General features: G+C 43.2%; 1 protein-coding gene across 4 annotated transcripts in view; it reads right to left on the minus strand.

Annotated features, from left to right (window-relative positions):
* LOC144596046 (E3 ubiquitin-protein ligase HECW2-like) overlaps positions 1 to 9,123 on the minus strand; it is a 339,372-nt gene extending 330,249 nt beyond the window's left edge. For all 4 annotated transcript variants that reach the window (XM_078404133.1, XM_078404134.1, XM_078404131.1 and 1 more), the window contains exon 1: positions 8,597 to 9,123. The gene's annotated coding sequence lies outside the window, so the exon portion shown is untranslated. The remainder of the gene's footprint in view (positions 1 to 8,596) is intronic.
* Positions 9,124 to 23,241: the final 14,118 nt, after the last annotated feature.

Genomic DNA, 23,241 nt, shown 5'->3' on the forward strand with positions numbered 1-23,241 from the left:
ACAGATACCAGCCATTTATGAGTCTGCCTAAGTGGAATCAAATTACTCAGTGCAACCTTAAGTCAAAATCATCTTAATCACAGTCTCCATTCCTTCTCGCCAGTGAAGCTGCCTGTCCCGCTGAGTTACTCCAGCATTTTTGTGTCTACCTTCGATTTAAACCAGCATCTGCAGTTCTTTCCTACACATTTTATTCACAGTCCTGCCAGATCCCATTCAAATCCAGTTTAGGAAAAAAAACACACTTCTGACCACATACGCAGGTTCAGAAACGCAAGTACTATAAACATCAGTGAATTTTTCAAATAAGAGGCTCGAAAGTTTTCTGCCTTGAGCAAAAGCACTTCATGCAAAGTGCTGTTTTAGCCTCGGATTGAAAACTTGATCACTTGGCCATAACAGAACAATTTACTTATGAAACACAAAAAGATGTAAGCAGCCAACAATTCTCTTTCAAATAATGCCTGTTTCTAAGATTGCAGTTTATGGAGCAGTGTTTGTGCAAAATCTGAAATCTTAAAATGCTGTTTCTGCAAGACATTTTGTGTTGAATTTGTTTAGTTGCTCAGTTTACACATGCCCAAGCCATAGGACCGCTAATGCCCAGACCTGCAGTCGTTCTTGTATTACGTATCTTCTTCATAGTTTTCAGAGTTTTCAATTTATGATCATCTACCATATCATGTTAGGTAAAATCACTTTCCATTTCAATTTCCATTTCTGACTAAACATTTTTGGGGCTTCCAAAGGTGAAAAGAATGCAGCATTTGGGTCCATGTGGCAATTACCTTGAACTAAAAATGCCAATTCAATATATGAACTATATTTTTATAAACAGCTTTACAGAAGAGAAAATTATTTTGTTTAGAGATACAGCGTGGAAACAGGCCCTTCGGCCCACCGAGTCCAGCTGACTAGCAATCACCCATACACTAGTTCTATCCTACACACTAGGGACAATTTTTAACGGAACACAATTAACCTGCAAACCTGCACGTCTTTGGAATGTGGAAGGAAACTGAAGCACCTGTAGAAAACCCATGCAGTCACTGGGAGAACGTACAAACTCTGTACAGACGGCACCCGCTGTCAGGATCAAACCCATGTCTCTGGTGCTGTAAGACAGCAACTCTACCACTGCGCCACCCCCAAATATCTAGACCAAGCCAAATCTTACTCAGAAAACCCACATTGGAATCTGCAGCATTAATAGTCGCAAGAGCAAAAAATATAAGCATTGTTGAGGCAAAGGCAGCATTTAAAAAGATGATGGAATCGCAATAACCCTTTTTGTTCAGCACAATAAATTACTGATGAACATACTGACTTCTCATGAACATGTCCAAATACTTCTTCTTTAATTAATAATAAAGGGAAGCTAGCCAACATCTGGGTCTATACTGAATACCGCTTGCCAAAGAAATGAATGGTCAACTAATGTATCATGTCAAGGTCACTAATTATAAAAACAAGACATCCATGTCTAGGCCATTATTGACAGACAAAAACGATTAATTTGAAATGTGTCAGTAAATGAATAAAAATGCCACCACTAATTTCTACAATGATATTTTGTGGTTTTTAAAGACTGCATAATTAATTCCATGGGATTTTTGGAGGGTTTTTATGTGCACAGATGATCCACGCGTTATGGCCATTGGGATTATAGAATCCACCAGCACAACCAGAATGCAGCGTTCACCTCTATATTAAAATTGTTCCGAGGTCTAACAGATGCAAATCGGGGCAATTCCTGGTAACAGTCCCAACAGGTAAAACTGTTGTCAAATTATTTTCTTTCTTGGTCTTAATCCGTTGACTCTCCTTATTTTGCATCTTCATTCCCTTCATGAAGGCACTCGGTTTGACTTGATTTAATTAAATTATTTAATAAAAATTGTTGAAAACATTAGCGACGCAGTGGTGCTGGTTTCCGACGGGCACAATGATGGACGCACCACACAACTCCGTCCTCCATGCAGCTGGCATTTGTCTCTACAAATGCGTCTTCCATCAACGTCTTCGGCTTCATCTTGTTTGGTCGTCGCGGGTTCCGTCTTCCATGGGTGGGTTCCCACAGCACAACCTTGACTTGAGAATGCTTTTTAGATTACCAGACTCTCTTTGACTGTTCACAGAAGTCAATGAACTGGCTGGGTGTTCAATCACAATGGGGAACCATAACAACTTAAAACGATAAACACATTTCCTTGCAAGGTTCCCAAACCACAAAGCAGGAAAAGGATCGTCACTTTTCACAGACTGAATCAAGTGTAGATTGGAACAAGTTGTTACACTCTTGTTGGCGCATCAAATGAGATTATCTTATCCCGAGCAGAGTGAAAGATGAATCTAGCACTTATCACAAATGAAGACAGACACAAAATGCTGGTCAGGCAGCATCTCTGGAGAAAAGGAATAGGTGACGTTTCGAGTCCAGACCCTTCTTCAGGCTTATCGCGCGTGCCTGACTCTGAACTATTGGAAAATTGGGTTAACAATAGCACACAAGATGATACTTTCCAAGAAACTCTTGGGTGTATGAGGTTTACTTGCATGTATCAGATACTGGGTGTGACTTTGCAGTACAGTTTTCTCGATAATACCACCTGCATGTGCCAACTTTTGCATGCATAATAAACTGAACAATATTTTCAATCTCACCCCTGGGTTTCTACATAAAACAAATGAGATTTCAGTTTGGAAGTAATTATTCAGCACTAACGGTATAAATACTTCCCTCTTCATAAAGGGTTCTTTAGCCCTCAAACAAGTGACTGTCACCGTTAGGTTTCGGAGCGGTGGCCGTGTGAGGCAAGGGACAGCAGGTTCACCTGTCGACATGTCCAGGTTCATAGACACAATCTTCGGTTTAAACAAGCATCAATGTCGAGTTCGCGTTCGCGGTCAGTTGTTTGACAATAATCAGAGACGGCACAGAATTTACCTGTTAGTTTATTAGAGATCTCGTAGAGTTCCTTCTTACACACATGTCCAGGTGGATGCTTCGGTGGAGTGGGCCACAGCAGGCCCTGCAGCAACCTGGGGTTCGACTGGATTGAGCATTACTCCAAGTGCGTGGACCAGACATGGCCTGCACCAGTGGAGATGCATATGGAGGACATTGACAGCTTTGCCAGGCCTGCAACTCCACCCAGTGCCACCACCAGATCAACAGGTCTTTAAGGCCAAGTTATGACTCTACATTTTTAATATCTTTGAAACCTGAAGGATGCAAAATGGTGCCAGAAACATGGCAGATATTGTGTGCTACCTCAGTGTATTCTACTATTCTTACACCCTTGTACTTAAAAACGATTGTGCTTATGCATACAATTTTTTACTGAATTGTTTGCAAAAAAGAAGTTTCACTGTACTTAGTAGCATTCAACCATTGGAATTCCCACCCCAATAGTATTCAGGGTATACTCATACTTCAAGGACTGCAGTGGTTCAAAAAGGCAGCTCACCACAATCTTCTCAAGAGCAATTAAGAATGGGCAATGAAATGGGTTAATTGGCATGGATCGGACTGCAAAGCCCACATCCCTTGAGTGAATTAAAAAATATATAGATTGCACTGAATTCATTCAGTTTCATTACCACAATCCCTTTAAAGGGAACCATCGCCATAGAAACTATACTTGGGATTAAATTCAAATTCAACCCAATCCTGAATCCATTGCCATTCACTGTCCAGGTTTAACTTCCAAAAATGCATCATTTCACACTTGTCCGAGATAAATTCCATCTACCATTCCCAAAAGTCTTCTGTATCTCAGATATTGTCTGAGATATATTCCATCTACCATTCCATCTGCCCACTGTCCCAGTTGATTTGTATCATGTTGTAACCTGAGACAACTTTCTTGGCTGTCCATTACACCACCAATTTTGGTGTCCTTTGCAAATGTATTATTCATGCATCTGTTTTCACCAAGAAAAAGTGTGGAGAATACTAATATGCAAGGGCAGTTTGAGATTAAGGAGGAGGAGGTGTTGGGGCTCTCGAAGAGCATTACGCGGATAAATCCCCAGACTGATGAGATCAATCCCAGATTATTAAGAGAGGCAAGAGAGGAGATGACAGGAGCCTTGACAAAGATCTTTGCCTCTTCTCCAGCCACAGGTTAGATTCCAGAGTACTGGAGAGTAGCTAATGTTGGTCCTTTATTTAAGAAGTAGAGAGAATCCAGGGAATTATAGGCTGGTAAGCCTCACATCTGTGAAGTTCTTGAAGAGTTCTTTGGGACAGGATTTACACTCTTTTGGAAAAGAATGGATTACTTAAGAACAGTCAGCATGGCTTTGTACAGTGCATGTCGTGCCTTACTAACTTGATCAAGTTTTTTGAGGAGGTGCCGAAGGTGATTGATGCGGGTAGGCTGGTGGATGTTGTCTACATGGATTTTCGCACGGCATTTGGTAGGCTACTCCACAAGATTAAAATGCACGAGATTAACAGTGATTTGGTTGTATGGATTCAGAAGGGAGACACAAAATGCTGGAGTAACTCAGCGGGACAGGCAGCATCTCTGGATAGAAGGATTTATTCACAAAATGCTGGAGTAACTCAGCAGGTCAGGCAGCATCTCGGGAGAGAAGGAATGGGTGACATTTCGGGTCGAGACCCTTCTTCAGACTGAAGAAGGGTCTCGACCCGAAACGTCACCCATTCCTTCTCTCCCGAGATGCTGCCTGACCTGCTGAGTTACTCCAGCATTTTGTGAATAAATCGATTTGTACCAGCATCTGCAGTTATTTTCTTATATCTCTGGATAGAAGGAATGGTGACGTTTCAGGTCGAGACCCTTCTTCAGACTGAGAACTGGCTTAGAAGGCAGGGGGTTGTGATGGTAGTACAACATCCAGGTTGGAAGTCTGTGACCAGTGGAGTTCCCCACGGATCTGTGCTGGGACCTCTGCTGTCTGTTATCTATATGAATGACTTGGATGTAAAAGTAGATGGGTTGCTTTGTAAGTTTGCAGATGGCACAGATTGCTGCAGTCGAGGAGTGTGAGGAAGGTTGTCAAGGCATACAGCAGGATAAAGTTCAGCAATAGAATTGGGCAGAAGGAGTTTAATCTAAGCAAGTGTGAGGTGTTGCACTTTGGAAGGTCAAATGTAAGGCCCAAAAATATACAATTAATGGCATGACCCTGAACAGCATTGATGTACAATGGATTTTGGGGTCCAAGTCTATATCTCCCTGAAAGTGGCAACACAAGTAGATAGAGTCATACAGAAGACATATGATTTGCTTGCTTTCATAGGTTGGGGCTTTGAGTATAAGAGTCAGGAAGTCATGATACAGCTTTATAGGACTTTGGTTAGGCCATATTTGGAGTATTGCATGAGGTTGTTGTCGCTCCATTGCAGGAAGGCTGTGGAGGCTTTGGAAAAGGAGCAGAGAAGGTTTACTAGAATCATGCCTGGATTAGAAGGTGTTAGCAACAGCGAGAAATCAGACAGACTGGGATTATTTTATCTGGAACACCAGAGATTGCGGGGTGTGATAGAAGTCTATAAAATGATGGGAGGCATGGATAGGGTAGACAGTCAGAACCTTTTTCCCAGGATGGAAAAATTTAATATTAGAGGGCCTAGCTTTAAGGTGAGAGGGACAAAGTTTATAGGTGATGTGCGGGGTAACTTTTTTTTAAGAGAGATAAGTGCCCAGAATGCACTGGTGGGGGGGGTTGAGGCAGAGACAGTAGTGGCATTTAGGAGACATTAGGATTGGCATATAAATATGCAGGGAATGGAGGGATATGGATTATGTGGACGTAGATAAGAGATGGTCTTGGAATCATGTTTGGCATGGATGCTGCAGGTTCATGTTCTGTTCGATGTTCTTTATTCTTTGCCACCTACATTCGATTCCAAGTCAGTTATACGATGAACAACAGAGGACTCAGCACCAGCCTTTGCAACACACTAGGTCACAGCCCCCCAATTCGAAAAAACAACCCTCCACTACCACCCTCTGCCTCCTATCACCAAGCCATGTGCAGCCAATTTTCCAGGTCACCCTGAATCTCAAGTGTCTCAACCTTCCAGACCAACTGGTCTGAATGGCTGGTCTCTGTGGCTGGGTTAGCTGAGTGGGTTACTCCCACAACATTGATGGTGCAATGCCAATGAATGCCAATAGACAATAGGTGCAGGAATAGGCCGTTCGGCCTTTCGAGCCAGCACCACCATTCAATGTTATCATGGCTGAACAATCCACAATCAGTACCCCGTTCCTGCCCTCTCCCCGTACCCCTTGACTCTGCTATCATTAAGAGCTCTATCTAACTCTGGCAAGAGAAGGAGTTCTCTTGCTGAACTCATTTTTTACCCCTTTTGTGGCTCAAGCATTACTTGCCAATAAAAATGCTGTCTAGGTCCTGTTGCATTTAAGTGCGGACATTCTGAGGAGTCATGAATGAAATTGAATATAATCTAATCACCAGCAAAAAAATCCTATTTCTGGCACCTTGCGAAGAAGGTTATTATTGATCAAGCTTCTGAAGATGACTGGGCCGAGAGGACTGGCTTGGACACCTGCTGCAACGTTGGGACAGTTGACCTCCCAACAACCAAAATCATACTCCTTTCTTTACGACATACCTCCAACCATTGGAATATCCCACGATGCCCATTGCCCAGTTTTATCAGGATACCTTGCACAAGTGAACAGTTTTAAAACTACAGATTGTGCAATTGCCAGATGACCCGAGACCTTCCCTACTAAAAGGAATTTGGACCCCCGGGTCCAAGTTCATGCGCGAGAGCTTCCAAAAACAACAACCAACAGCTGGAAATGCAACCCAGACTGGATTTTTGTTGTTCAGATTCTGAAGGGGGGTCGAAGGAGAACTACTCCTGGATTAGTGGTGGTGGGAGGAGAACTACCAAGGAGACTGTCTCTGTTTCTCCCTCCCGGCCGGTATCAGGCTCCGCCGACTGCTGCTTCTGCCCAGCGCTGGCCACAAGCCCCACACAGCGGGGTCTGCAGGTTACCCCGGCTTTCAATAGGGGACGGGGGGTGAGAAAGAGAAGAGGAAGATCTTGTTTGAGGTCTGGCGCCTAAATCACTGGGGGATGAGAGAGCTCCGGGGGAGGGATGGTTGGCCGCTGTGGATTTGTTTGTAGGGTGTGTGTTGGTAAAACTAGTGTCAGTGTCAGTGGCACTCGGGTTTGGCCCATGACATGAATGAATGAGTGAGCCGCGTCCCGCATCAACCCGGGCAACATCACACACGGGTGGGACAGTCGGCGAGGACACGGTGCTCGCACAGCACGGCTGTAAGGTGTTGTGGCCAGACCCGGGACCCGGGACCCGGGCTAACGCTTTACCTGGTCCAACGCTTCTTTACCCGGTCTAACGCTATACCCGGTACAACACTTCTTTACCCGGTCTAACGCTTTACTCGGTCTAACGCTTTACCAGGTCCAATGCTTTACCCGGTCCAATGCTTTACCCAGTCCAATGCTGCTTTACCCGGCCTAATGTTTTACCCGGTACAACGCTGTTTTACCCGTTACAACGCTGTACCCGGTCTAACGCTTTACCCGGTCCAATGCTTTACCCGGTCTAACGCTGCTTTACCCGGTCCAACGCTTTACCTGGTCCAACGCTTCTTTACCCGGTCTAACGCTATACCCGGTACAACACTTCTTTACCCGGTCTAACGCTTTACTTGGTCTAACGCTTTACCAGGTCCAATGCTTTACCCGGTCCAATGCTTTACCCAGTCCAATGCTGCTTTACCCGGTCTAACGTTTTACCCGGTACAACGCTGTTTTACCCGTTACAACGCTGTACCCGGTCTAACGCTTTACCCGGTCCAATGCTTTACCCGGTCTAACGCTGCTTTACCCGGTCCAACGCTTTACCCGGTCCAACGCTTTACCCGGTCCAACGCTTTACCCGGTGCAACACTTTACCCGGTCCAACGCTTTACCCGGTACAACGCTTTACCCGGTACAACGCTGCTTTACCCGGTACAACCCTGGACAACGCTGGGACCCTGTACAACATTTTACCCGGTACAACGCTGTGCCCGGTACAACGTTGGGACCCGGTACAACGCTGCTTTACCCAGTACAACGCTGCACCCGGTACAACGCTGAGTCGCACTGCTCGGGAAACAGGCCCTTCGGCCCAACCCGGCCATGCCGGCCCAAGATGCCCCAATCCAGGCCGCCCCATTGGCATCATTGCCCTGGCGCCTGACAGACACACACACACATATAAACACACACACACACACACATATAAACACACACACACACATATAAACACACACACACATATAAACACACATATAAACACACACACACATATAAACACACACACACACATATAAACACACACACATATAAACACACACACATATAAACACACACACACACATAAACACACACACATATAAACACACACACACACACATATATAAACACACACATATATAAAAACACACACACACACACACATATAAACACACACACACACACACATATAAACACACACACACAAAAACACACACACACATATAAACACACACACACACACCGTGGGAATGAATGTCAGCGACAACTACTCACCAGAAGGGAGATGTCCAGGGATGTCCAGTCATCCCGCACAGCCCGGGGAGATAGAGGATGTCCCCCTCGCCTGCTCCTCCTGATACAACCCTGGTCCGTGACTGCGAGCTGCGAGATCTAATGCTAATGTTCACTCCGAGGACCTTGCATAAGATGCACCATTTTCACAAACAACCCTAGGGGCGCTTCCTTGCCGTGCCCTGCTCTGCCTTTGCCTTTCCGTGCAAACATACAGCCGGGGCCGGTTGTTGTTGGTCAGCGATGCCAATCAGCTGCAGGAGCCAACCTCGATCCGCGCCTGCTAACCTCCTCCTCCTCCTCTACTGCGAGCCCTGCCGCATCCTCACTGCTGCTGCTCCTGCTGCTGCCTCTACCTCAGGCTCTCCCACTGCTCCTCTCTATTTGTGTAGCCCACTCCCTCCTCCCCTGCTGCCTCAGGTGAGTTGGCGAAAGGGAAGCTACGCCCTCCCCTCTCCCCGGACACCAACGTTAAGCGTCAGGCAAGGCAAGCGACTTAACGTTGTCGAGTCTCCTGCACCAAACTCCTCAATGGCAGAGGGATTCCTCTGCCTCATTTGCACCAGGACTCCTCCTCCTCCTCCTGTGCCACCCCCCTGGGTAGCCTTATGATACAAAACACAGCAAAACCTCTGCAGATTCTGGAGAGAGTGCACATTTTTTTTTTTTAAAACAAGAAAATATAATAAAAAACACTCTGCAGGTCAGAAAGCGAAACAATACCTGGAGTATTGTGTACAGTTTTGGTCTCCTAACCTGAGGAAAGACATTCTAGCCTTAGAGGGAGTACAGAGAAGGTTCACCAGATTGATCCCTGGGATGGCAGGACTTTCATATGAAGAAAGACTGGATAGACTGGGCTTGTACTCGCGCTGGAATTTAGAAGACTGAGGGGGGATCTTATAGAAACATATAAAATTCTTAAGGGGTTGGAGAGGCTAGATGCGGGAAGATTGTTCCCGATGTTGGGGGAGTCCAGAACCAGGGGTCACAGCTTAAGGATAAGGGGGAAGTCTTTTAGGACCGAGATGAGAAAACATTTCTTCACACAGAGAGTGGTGAGTCTGTGGAATTCTCTGCCACAGAAGGTAGTTGAGGCCAGTTCATTGGCTATATTTAAGAGTCAAGTCAAGTCAATTTTATTTGTTTAGCACATTTAAAAACAACCCACGTTGTGGAGTTAGATGTGGCCCTTGTGGCTAAAGGGATCAGGGGGTATGGAGAGAAGGCAGGTACAGGCTACTGAGCTGGATGATCAGCCATGATCATATTGAATGGCAGGACTACTCAACAGGTCAGGTGGTGCAAGAAGAGAGAGAAATGCAGTCAACATTTCAGGGTTAATTAAAATAGCTGACCTGCTGAGTTACTCCAGCATTTTGTGATACCTTCGATTTGTACCAGCATCTGCAGTTATTTTCCTACCTTCTTGCGCACACTATCTTCTTCCAAATTGAACATTTTTCTATCAGGCAAAATATTCAGTTGCAAATTATGTAAGATACCAAACAAAGTTGCAATAGAAGGTCTGAACTTTATAGCCATTCCACATTATTATCTTCTTTAAATTCAACTGCCACCGAAGTGCAAATCTAAAGGAAGACGCACTATAAAACACACAACATGTGAGCGCCATGTCATGTGTAGAATGGCAGGAGTTGAATAGTTTCTACTTATGTCCAGAATTTCCAATTTCAAGGTTTGAGAGAATTTGAGAGAAGACAGAAAATTAAAGTTGGATGGCACATGAAGAGAGAAAGAAAAGGAGCTCAGTCAACAATCGTATGTGATAACTGCAAACACCCAAGCCTAGTTGTAAGTCACCGGGGTAGACAGTTAAATACCGGGTTGACAAGTAGATTATTGGTTACACAACATATGTCTACATCGATAAATGCAGTGCTTTCCTGAAGACTAAAATATGTTGGTACGCATAACATTCTTTGCTGTTGGTGACCATGGCTGATTGCCACCTTATAGAAACATAGAAAATAGGTGCAGGAGTAGGCCATTCGGCCCTTCGAGACTGCACCGCCATTCAATATGATCATGGCTGATCATCCAACTCAGTATCCCGTACCTGCCTTCTCTCCATACCCCCCGACCCCTTTAGCCACAAGGGCCACATCTAACTCCCTCTTAAATATAGCCAATGAACTGGCCTCAACTACCTTCTGTGGCAGAGAATTCCACAGATTCACCACTCTGTGTGAAAAAAAACGTTCTCATCTCGGTCCTAAAAGACTTCCCCCTTATCCTTAAACTGTGACCCCTTGTTCTGGACTTCCCCAACATCGGGAACTATCTTCCTGCATCTAGCCTGTCCAACCCCTTAAGAATTTTATACGTTTCTATAAGATCCCCCCTCAATCTTCTAAATTCCAGCGAGTACAAGCCGAGTCTATCCAGTCTTTCTTCATATGAAAGTCCTGCCATCCCAGGAATCAATCTGGTGAACCTTCTCTGTACTCCCTCTATGACAAGAATGTCTTTCCTCCGATTAGGAGACCAAAACTGTGCATAATAGACCAAAACTGTACGCAATGCTTATAAAATGCTTAAGCCTAAACACTTAATTTAATTAATTAATTCATTTAATTTTTCAACTTTTGTAGTCTTTTTGTAATATTTAAAATGTGAAAATCTAGATTTTAATATTTTAGAGGTGCTATCTCAAAAAAGCACTGGATACATTATGAGATAAATTTGGAAAGTGTGAATTACCTTTTCAAGAATGAATGAAAATACAGCGTGTTAGCTTGTGCCTTACAAGATCTTCTGCTGTTCTATCTCCAGAGCCCACATTCAAGCCTTCACAGTCTCAATGCATCACACAAGGGACAGTTAGTCTGTTTTACATGGGATGCTAAACTCAAGTGCTGTTCAGGTATATGTAAAATATACTGCGGCAGAAGTAATCACCTCCGTCACCAATATCATCTCCAGCTTTGTTTACTAAGTCCACCCTTATTTCTCCTACCTCATTCATCTGCCAACCAATCCTTCCTCTCCTCGATCCATCTATCATTTAGTAACTCTTGCCCACCCTATCCTCTCACCTCTTTTAACCAACTATCTTCCCTCTGCTTCATCAGTCTGAAGAAGACTTCCAGCCTAAAACGTCATCTGTCCATTTCCCACCTATCTGCCCACTGATTTCCTCCAGCAGTTTGTTTTTTTATGAATTATCCTGGTGGCTTGTTTAACATTTCTTCCTCATTTACCTCACTGCTACCAGTGGGACCCATGACTGCTACAATGTTGGTTCAACAAAGTGAGTGCACTTAAATAAAATGTAACCAGATTTTACAATGAGCAATGCTAACAAATTACCAGGCAATGTTTTTCACATATTGGATTCGGGATAGATCAATGGCACACTTCAGAATCTTAAAACTTCTGTCAGTATTGACCAAACTATGTTGTCATGGTCAAAGGTCCATTTAAGTGCAGTAAAATACTGCAAAAGCAAAATGCTACCTGAAAGTATTTTTGAAGCATTTTCCAACAAAGGCTCCATATTGCTTCTTAAACAAAAAAAGGAGCAGACTCCTCTCTATATTTGTTATAAAGTATGTCAAATAAATATATAAATTGTAATTACATTGCATTTTCCCTTGATTACAATTTTTGTTTATGATCCAAGTAAATTAATTATAAGAATTAAACGGCATTAATAATTATCTTACTAATTTATTATATTTTGATTTAAAATCTGGTTCTGCTTGTTTATGATTCACTGGTTTAACTGTTGGTTACCGGAACAATGCAAAACATCGAGGGTCTGAAGAAAGGTCTCGACCCGAAACGTCACCCATTCCTTCTCTCCAGAGATGCTGCCTGTCCCACTTAATTACTCCAGCATTTTGCGTCTATCTAATGCAAAATATCTGTTGGCTGCATATATCCTGCTCCATTTTCCACTGTGGCAAGTGGAAAAGTAACAGATTAAAGTAATAATACAATGTTTTTAAGAATCACTTTTCAGAGAAACAGCCTTATTCTATTTCATGAACACCATATGCTGTCCTGAGAAATATAAGTTTTTAACAGCTGTACTGAGGCAGAGCTTAAAAATTATTGAAAGCATCTGCTCAATGGCACAACATTTTTAATCAAAAAAATGCTAGCGAGTTATTTATTTATTTAATAGCAACCGTTAAGAATTTTGCTTTGCATTTAGCTGCAATTTTGGTTTGGATAAAGGACCTTATGGAGACACGAACTGCAGGTGTTGGAATCTTGAGCAAAACAGTGCTGGAGGAACTCAGCAGGCTTGGCAGCATCCTTGGAGGAATTGGACAGGTGGTATTTCGAGACCCTTTTTCAGACTGATGGAAATAGGGGGGGGGAGAAAGCTGGAAAGAGCGATGGGGGCAGGACAAAGCCTGGCAAGGGACAGGTGGCGAAAACAGGGTGAGAGGGAGCATTTGATTAGCAGATGGATGGAGAAAGTGATAAAGGCTAGAGGTGAAAAGGAGACAAAGGATGTCAGATACGGAGAGGAGGAGTGAAATGTAAATACAGAAGGAGGAATATATAGGTCGAAGGAGACAAGGGGGAGGGGAAAGAAGAGGGAAAAAAAGGGAAATGGGGGATTTTGGGGTGGGAGATGAATACACGAAGGTTGGGAAAGTAGCAGGGTGACTGTGACAATTGGAGATAGTGGGAGGTGCAGATGGAGGAGAGAGGGAGTAAGGGGGTATTACTTCAAATTGGAACATTCAATATTTGCTTGTAAGCTACCCAAACAACTTATAGGGTGCCCTTCCTCCAGTTTGTGTGTAGTCTCACTTTAGTAATGGAGGAGACCAAGACAGAAAGGTTGGTATAGGAATGGGAAGGAGAGTTAAAGTTGTTGGCAACTAGGAGATCCAGCTGGCTCTGACAGACAGAGCACAAGGGATTGGTGATATGATCACCTAGTCTACGTCTGATCTAGCTGAAATAAAGGAGGCCACACCTGCAGCACCTGATGCAGTAGACGAGGTTTGAAGAGATTCATGTGAACCCCTGTCTCACCTGGAAGGGCTGCTGGGGTACCTGGATAGAGGTGAGGGAGGAAGTATAGGGACAGGTGTTACCTCTCCAGTGGTTGCAGGGGAAAGTACCTGGGGAGGGGGCAAGTTGGGTGGGAAGGGACGAGTGAACCAAACAATTATAGAGGGAGTGTTCTCTGTGGAAAGGGCTGATGGTGGGATCATGTTAGAGGTGATGGAAATGTCTGAGAATGAATTGTTGGAAGCGGAGGCTGGTGGGGTGAAATGCGAGGACCAGGGGAACTCTAACCTTGTTCCGCCTGGTGGAGGAGGAGCAAGTACAGAACTGCAGGACGCAGAGGAGACGGGTGAGGGATCTATTCAACAGCTGGATGGAGGGGGGGGGAGAAGCGGGGACGACTATGATTACTATACAAAGAGGGCATTTTGAAAGTCACAGAGTGGAAATTGCAAATGCCCATGACTACACCTTTGGCTTGAAAAAAGTGAGAGTCAGAAGAGAAATTGTTGAGGGTGAGGCCAAGTTTCAACTGGCAAGGAGAATGTTAGTTGAGGGGAACTGATTGAGTCTCTGTTCAAGGAAGAACTGGGGGGACCGTAGGTTTTGCTGGTGGGGGCTGGAGGTGTGAAGGGACTGGGCATTCACGGTAAAGATGAGGACATGTGAATCGAGGAGTTGAAGGTTATTGAAAGCCTTATACTGGAGCAGATACAGCAGAGATGGGGCAATTGAGAGTAGGGGATGACGACCTTGCAAGAGGCAAGGTGGGAAGGAATGTAGTCAAGTTAACTGTGGGAGTCAATGCGTTTGCAGTAGATGTCAGTCAATAGTCAGCCCCTTGTGATGGAGACAGAGAGAATGAGAAAGAGGAGATAGTCCAAATGAATTTGAGGGCAGGGTGGAAGTTAGTAGTAAAGTTGATTAAATTAACGAGTTCTGCATGATTGCAAGAGGTGGCCCCAATGCAATCATCAATATAGTGGAGAAAGAGTTGGGGGCTGGTGCCAGTATATGTTTGGAACATCTGTTCAATGTAACCAACATATAGGCAAGAGTAACTGGGTCCATTTCGAGTGCCCATGGCTACACCTTTGACTTGAAAAAGCGAGAGTCGAAAGAAAAGTTGCTGAAGGTGAGGACAAGTTCTGACAGGGGAGGAGAGTGTGAGTTGAGGGGAACTGCTTTGATCTCTATTTAAGGAAGAAGTGGAGGGCCCTGAGGCTCTACTGGTGGGGATGGAGGTGGAATGGGACTGGACTTCCATGGTAAAGATGATGAAACGGGAGCCGAGGAATTGAAGGTTATTACCAGAGATGGGGCCGGAGGTAGAGGTGACGCAAGAAGAGCTCGACATCATGGCTGACTCAGAAATGACCTGATGTCTGGTTAACTAAGCAAGACTTGCATTTAAATTGAGCTTGGTAATTGCAATGCAGAATTGGGTTTGTATTCCACAATTGTAGGACTCAGCAGATTTCTATGTGAATCTATTCATTAATTCTTAACCACAGCTCTGAAGAGAGCACTTTATGGCAATGTAAAGCTCCCTGCTGATGGTGATGGGGAAGAACCTTGATAGGACATGCGCAGTGGAAAGCTTTGTGCAATGTGCTAACAATGTTGTCTTTGCAGCATCCCTTTAAATAGTGAGGTTGAAATCATGTTACGCATTCTCATCTTGCCTGCTCAGCCTAATTCATCAGGTTTGTAGGTTAATTGGCTGGGCAAATGTTTTTTTTTTAAATTGTCCCTAGTGGGTGTAGGATAGTGTTAATGTGCGGGGATCGTTGGGCGGTGCGGAACCGGTGGGCCGAAGGGCCTGTTTCTGCGCTGTATCTCTAAAAAAAAATAAAAAATCATTGGAATGGCTGGATTAAAAAGCAACAAATATTCATACGGCAGAAACACTCTGCATCTCTCTAGTCGTGGCTATCCCTCAACGTCGAGGATGATGGTCTACTTTCCGTTGATTTTATGAACTCTCAGGTGGCTTATGAGTCCAAAGTTGAGCGATTGAATCAAGTGTTCACCGCTCCCGTGCCGGATCTTGACTTGGAGCTTCCAGCCATCACGTAACCTGCTCGGGGTCACCCTTCCCCCATCGCCGAAAGTCTTGAGTGAAGTTTTGTGATGCTCACAGAACGAAGACGCCTGTCCGTGTGTTTGTTTAACATGTACTTGATGTTGCTCTCCAAGAAGCACACGATCCTTCACAAATCAATCAACTAATTCCAATGGCGACGGAACAGACGATTGGAGCTGATAGATCTGTTGCAGCCTTCATCCGCCTTCACAGCCGTTGAGTTCAAGATAACTTTGTCCGCCTGGTCCGCTGTTGAGGTCTTGTAGGTTGGATCATTCTTAGTCCGGACCCTCATTCTCGACCTTACCGCCATGGGTGGCCCTAGCAGAAGCTAGTGCCTCCAACGGCATCGCTCTCGGAATCATGGGGGCACGCAAGCCTCTTCACCACAACAAGGTCACGGAAGGGGTAATAATAGGCAATTGAAAATGAATGTTAAAACCCAGTGAAAATTAATAAAACCAATGTGGAGTATTATCAGCAAAAAAAAATGAAACAATAGTTTATAGTTATACAGTATGCACATTATTTTAAGAGCCGTTACACTGGACCCATAGTGTCTGTGGGATGAGGAGTTGTTGACATAATTAATAAACTCCAGCCTTTAGATACTCCACCCTTTAAATTGATCAGGAGATACTCGGGTACAAAATGGGTAAAAACAAAAGTAAAGCACGGGGTTGAAAATAAAATAAGTATTCAAGTCACTAGGTTAATTCCCGGAATTCCCGGAATGGCGGGACTGTCGTATGTTGAAAGACTGGAGCGACTAGGCTTGTATACACTGGAATTTAGAAGGATGAGAGGGGATCTTATCGAAACATATAAGATTATTAAGGGGTTGGACACGTTAGAGACAGGAAACATGTTCCCAATGTTGGGGGAGTCCAGAACCAGGGGCCACAGTTTAAGAATAAGGGGTAGGCCATTTAGAACGGAGATGAGGAAAAACCTTTTCAGTCAGAGAGTTGTGAATCTGTGGAATTCATAAGGCAATGGAGGCCAATCTCTGAATGCATTCAAGAGATCACATTGAATGGTGGTGCTGGCTCGAAGGGCCGAATGGCCTATTCCTGCACCTATTGCCTATTGTCTATAAAACAATAAGGATACAACATTATGGTCTAAACATGTGTGTGAAAATAAACCAGAGCAAAAAAGTGACTACAGACTTTGGGTATTGAGTAGAACTACTACTTGAGGAAAAAAGCTGTTTTTAGGTCTGGCTGTGGCTGCTTTGACAGTCCGGAGTCGCCTTTCAGAGGGAAGTGCTTCAAAGATTTTGTAGCCAGGGTGAGAGGGGTCAGAGATGATCTTGCCCGCTCGCTTCCTGGCCCTTACAGAAATGGGCTTGGCATAGTTAGGTTTTCCTGATGTAGATTTTACTCAGTGCTTTGAGGATAGGGAGCCGCTTTGATGGAGCAATAAAAGAAAACAGAGGGATGGAAAGTCTGAGGTAACTGAGAGCTGGGGAAATTGAAGTGGTAAGAACTTGGATAAGAGTTTCAGCAAGCGTAATAGTAAGATAGAAATGTAGTTTGGATCCGAAACATCACCCATTCCTTCTCTCCAGAGATGCTGCCTGTTCCGCTGAGTTACTTCAGCTTTTTGTGTATGTCTGCAGTTAGGATGGAAGTAAATGGTCATTTTGATGGACAGGATATGTTGCATGATCTTGAAATTTAGATCCATTCCTAGTGTCATCTAATTTAATTCATGATGGGAAGTTTAATGTGTCCATTTCTGTTGCGGTATTTAAATGATCAATGGTTTAGAGATATCGGCCCACCGAGTCTGCACCGACCAGCAATCCCCACACATTAACACTATCCGACACACACTCGGGTCAATTTACAATGATACCAAGCCAATTAACCTACAAACTTGTACGTCTTTGGAGTGTGGGAGGAAACCGAAGATCTCGGAGAAAGCTCACACGGTCACGGGAAGAACGTACAAACTCCGTACAGACAGCACACGTAGTCGGGATGGAACCCGGGTCTCTGGTGCTGTAAGCCCTGCGAGGCAGCAACTCCACCACTGCCCCACCCCCTTGCATTAATTTAGAATCTTATCATATCTTCAGAGCCTCGCAGAGCACTTTGCAATATGGAGAAGGGCAAGACTCCATGGAAGCACTGAGTTAGCATGTATAGAACACTAACCAGGCAAAGGAGATTCTCAACATGGACATGTGCAGAACTGGATCACAGGTAAACAGGTTGTGGACAAAAGTTAGCCAAACTCAAATCAGAATAGACAATTTGCAACCCAAATATCGAAACTAAATCGTTATGAAACTAACAACATTTGATTATGTGCAGTGGTCTGTCGATTTGAAAGGTCAATTGATTTTCTATATCAGCACAAGAAATAAACAATACATTTCACTTAAAGGTCAAATTTATCAATTTGAAATCACTTAGTATTACGAAAATAATTTTGAGTTGTTGCCCCTGTGGGTATAAGCAATATGTCATCTGTCTATATCAGGTTATGGATTATAAATAAATAAACGTCAATTTCCTATGGAGTCTCAGAGTTAAAACCAAATCTTGAGGTGAAGCAAAATTAGAGAAACAAGGTAAATGAAGATAGAAACAAAAAGCTGGAGTAACTCAGCAGGACAGGCAGCATCCCTGGAGAGAAGGAATGGGTGACGTTTCGGGTCGAGACTGTTCTTCAGACTGGTTAGGGATAAGGGAAACAAGAGATATAGACGATGACGTAGAGAGATAAAGAACAATGAAAGATATGTTTCAGAAAGACATGAAAGCATCTCTCTACATCATCGTCTATATCTCTCGTTTCCCTTATCCCTAACCAGTCTGAAGAAGGGTCTCGACCCGAAACGTCACCCATTCCGCTGAGTTGCTCCAGCTTTTTGTGTCCATCTTCAATTTAAACCAGCATCTACAGTTCCTTCCTAAACAAGGTAAATGAATCAGGTCATGCAGATATTTCTGTCCTTTTCTTAATATTCTCTTTGCTAATTCCTATAGCAACCACCAAGTGAATTTGTCACCCTATAATTATGCCCGCTACACTGTAGGCGGCATGCGACAGAATTTGTTTGTAATTGAGAGTGACTTTACACCCAGTTACCATTATAAATGTTGAACTAGCTGTGCACTATGTAAACACATGAGACCGTGTGGTTCATACTGTATCCTGTACACCCCCAAAATGGCTCTGTTGAAATCATGGGACCACAATCTGAGACCACAACCTAATCTGAGGAAAGACGTTCTTGCCTTAGAGGGAGTACAGAGAAGGTTCACCAGATTGATCCCTGGGATGGCGGGACTTTCATATGAGGAAAGACTGGATAGACTGGGCTTGTACTCGCTGGAATTTAGAAGACTGAGGGGGGATCTTATAGAAACTTATAAAATTCTTAAGGGGTTGGAGAGGCTAGATGCGGGAAGATTGTTCCCGATGTTGGGGGAGTCCAGAACCAGGGGTCACAGCTTAAGGATAAGAGGGAAGTCTTTTAGGACCGAGATGAGAAAATATTTCTTCACACAGAGAATGGTGAGTCTGTGGAATTCTCTGCCACAGAAGGTAGTTGAGGCCAGTTCATTGGCTATATTTAAGAGGGAGTTAGATGTGGCCCTTGTGGCTAAAGGAATCAGGGGGTATGGAGAGAAGGCAGGTACAGGTTACTGAGCTGGATGATCAGCCATGATCATATTGAATGGCGGTGCAGGCTCGAAGGGCCGAATGGCCTACTCCTGCACCTATTTTCTATGTTTCTATGCCATCTGAAATTGTAGATGCTCTCTTCCGTTGGCATCCTTGCCTCTCTACATGAGGCACTCACACAAATATGCCGTTGCAATTATTCTAGTGTTAAATGGATGCTTGCACTACATCTTCACATTACTTGAGCCTTACTTCCACCAGATGTGAGAATTCCTAAGTGTTCCATATGTCCTAATCCAGATGTTTTACTAAAACTCTTGGAAAAAGAGGCCCAAGAGACTGCAGATGCCGACATCTGGAGCAAAACACGCACTGTTGAAGGAACCATTTGTAGAGAGCAAAATGCTGGAGGTACTCAGCGGGTCAGACACCATCTGTGGAGGGGAATGGATAAGTGACAGAAAGACGAAGGGTCAGAACACTTCTGAAGAAATCCAAAGAAGGATCTCACCCAAAACATCATCTGTCCATTTCCATCCCCAGATGCTGCCTGACTTGCCGAGTTCCTCCAGCAGTTTGATTTTAGGGTCTTGCACCAGAACTGCATACCATTGTCGTAGATTTTGGTCATGGGAAATTGCTCATCTACAATTGGTTATTGGTGGCCTGATATCTGGCAGTGACACATGTTCCACATCCATTTTGTTTGATAAAAGTCTTGCCTTTGTTTCCAGTTTCTATTTATCACCACGAGTTGAATTAAATATATATTAATTGAATATATTTCTCAGTAGCTTGACTCATGATCAACTCAGCAAAACTTACAAAAAGCAACCTGCTCCGAATAGATCAAGTTGTTGAAGAGCTACAGAAACATCTAAAACAGCTAAAGTTCTTGTGAAATTGCAAATTATTTGTGGTTGAAGAAGTGATCAGACTTACTATTTAAAGAAAAATAACACACATCCAGATGTTAAAATAATGCAATCTTGCCTTTCCTATTGATAGCACCACCCTATTGAATACATTTCCCTAAACATTCAGCCCACTTGGTGCTAGATATTCATAATGTGAATTACATTTTCATTTTACACATTATCGAGTAAATACTGAGAAAAGCAAAGGGAAGGAGTGAGAAAGAATTAAATTCGGTGATATTTTAAAATTATAAATTAACATAAAACTTTAAATATTTTAATTATTTTTCAATAGTTTTTTAATGCTTCTTGCTTCAGAATCTCAAGGCAAATTTACAAAGCTTTGACAAATGCACATCTGTGGTTGTGGTTTCTACGCCGGTTCAAGGGCAAGTCAGGAAGGCAGGATAGAAGTGAGTACGTGGATTGGCTGATCAATTAAATTAGAAGTTTGGTAAACTGGCCAATTAGGCAATTTAGTGACTGATATAAACAAGGCTTGCACAAGGGGCCTGTCTGGGTGCGGCGCTGTCGAGGGAAGTGCCCTGTGAGAAAAGTGCGAGTCTTTGGCTGCGAGTCTAATACTGTAAAGTGGGAGGTCGCTCTTTTACGCCTGTACTGACATGTTGGGCAGAAAATTCTTCCAGTCACAAACTTGTATGAATCTATGAAGAATTTAACTTTATCTTGTTTATCATTTTAAATTGCAAGTTAAAATGTTCAGATATCAAGGAATCGTCCTCATGTCTCCGCCGTACACCGGCACGATGTGGGCCTTTCTTTTATCTGCCATTTATTTTATAACACCGTTTGTTTTTAAATAACATCACCTTTTGACATAGATTTGTCAAACTCACTGAATCCAAGTTTCATTTCAGGTATTTTCTGCTGAAAATCAAGGTGCTGTAATATTTTGATCCAACATTTTGTAATTAGGAATATGTTCTGGTATAATGCTGCAGAAATCAACTTTGCATTTAGTTACTAAGGTTCCCAAGAACACTTTTACCTATATGGGAATTGTAGATACTGGTATCTCATACATTTGTTTTAAAACAGTATCCCCTTTTAGTGCAATTTTCAATGAATCTAACTTTCAAACGAGGTTGTTTCTCGGGTGAATATCTACCCGATACACTATTTTGATCCAACATTTTATAAATAAGATGTGCTTGTATGACACAGTGGAAATCACCCTTTTCTGAAGTTATTAAAGTATCCAAGAACACTTTTTCCCATATGGAAATTATTGATAATTTGGCAAAATTTCTGTTCAACGATTGCAAGAAATTTTAAATGTGGTGAAAAGGTCATTTTTAATATTTTGTAGCGCCATATGTTTCACATCAGCAATGATTATAGCCAGAGGCAAGATGAATTTCATACAATACCTACTGTATTTCAAATATGAATTTGAATGATGTAAACATTAAATTAAGGATCCATGGAGAAAATACATTTTAAATTAAACTTGAAAGAGCAATATTGTGAAGAAACTTAGGGGATTTGAAGGCAGAATGTAGCTATTTAAAACAAAAACTACAAGAAGAACTCGTATGTCCCACAGCATCTGTGGAGGAAAATGGTCAGGTGACGTTTCGGATCAGAACCCTTCTTCAGACTGATGGAGTGGAGGGTAGACAGGCGGCACAGTGAGGTGAAGGGAAGCAGTGGGGCAAGAACTGGAAAATGATAAGTGGATGCAGGTGAGGGGGGTTGAATGGCAAATGAGTCAGGTGGGGAGAGATGGATGGAGATAATAACCAAGTCTAAGGTATTTATTCACAAAATGCTGGAGTATCTCAGCAGGTTAGGCAGCATCTCAGGAGAGAAGGAATGGGTGACGTTTCGGGTCGAGACCCTTCTTCAGACAGACAGAAGGGTCTCGACCCGAAACATCACCCATTCCTTCTCTCCCGAGATGCTGGCTGACCTGCTGAGTTACTCCAGCATTTTGTGAATAAATACCTTCGATTTGTTCCAGCATCTGCAGTTATTTTCTTAATAACCAAGTCTGATCACTTCAATCTTTGGTCATTCACAGTAGCCTGAGTACATTACATACGGCGGCACGGTGGCACAGCGGTAGAGTTGCTGCCTTACAGCGAATACAGCGTCGGAGACTCAGGTTCGATCCTGACTACGGGTGCTGTACTGTATGGAGTTTTCTCCGAGTTCTTCGGTTTCCTCCCACACTCCAAAGACGTGCAGGTATGTAGGTTAATTGGCAAATGTAAAAAAAAAAAAATTGGCCCTAGTGTGTGTAGGATAGTGTTAATGTGCGGGGATCGCTGGGCGGCGCGGACCCGGTGGGCCGAAGGGCCTGTTTCCGCGCTGTATCTCTAAATCTAAAATGTCCATTTGTTTAATTTTATTACTTGGAAAAATACTACTCAACTGTGCTCTACACTGGGTAGCATGCTTTTTGTTTTATTTATGCCCTCTAATTTTATGAAGTCAAAAACAAATTATTAACTTGCTTTATTTCACAGGCTAAAAGGGAGAATGCGGTTGAAGCATAATTTTTCATCCACTTGGAAAATAGGAAATAGGTTGTGTGTCCTGTTCTTTTTGTGGGCCAACAATGGTATTTGGCATACCTTTCTTTACAAACTGTATCTAACTCTGACTTGTACTTTCAAATTTAGCCCTGAGCCTCAAGGACACACCTTTGTACTTAAAAAAAACCCTACTTCCTATGTCTTCAATATTCTACATGGAGGTCTGTGATTTTTGGTCCTTCCGGACAACAATATGACAATGTTAATAAACAGAAAATATACTCCAATTTCAATGTCATACCTTACGGCCAACTGTTAAGTCAACGATTCAGTATTCTTAATTCATTTGCAGAATGTGAACTCATTAGACTCCCTAGTATATAAATCATAATTATATATTTGGTTATCCAATATACAAAATTGTTCACAACATATTAAAATCAACATAATTCAAGGCACTCTAAAGGGAAGGGAAATAAA

Source organism: Rhinoraja longicauda, chromosome 8 (genome assembly GCF_053455715.1).
Source record: "Rhinoraja longicauda isolate Sanriku21f chromosome 8, sRhiLon1.1, whole genome shotgun sequence".
Classification (NCBI taxonomy): Eukaryota; Metazoa; Chordata; class Chondrichthyes; order Rajiformes; family Arhynchobatidae; genus Rhinoraja; species Rhinoraja longicauda.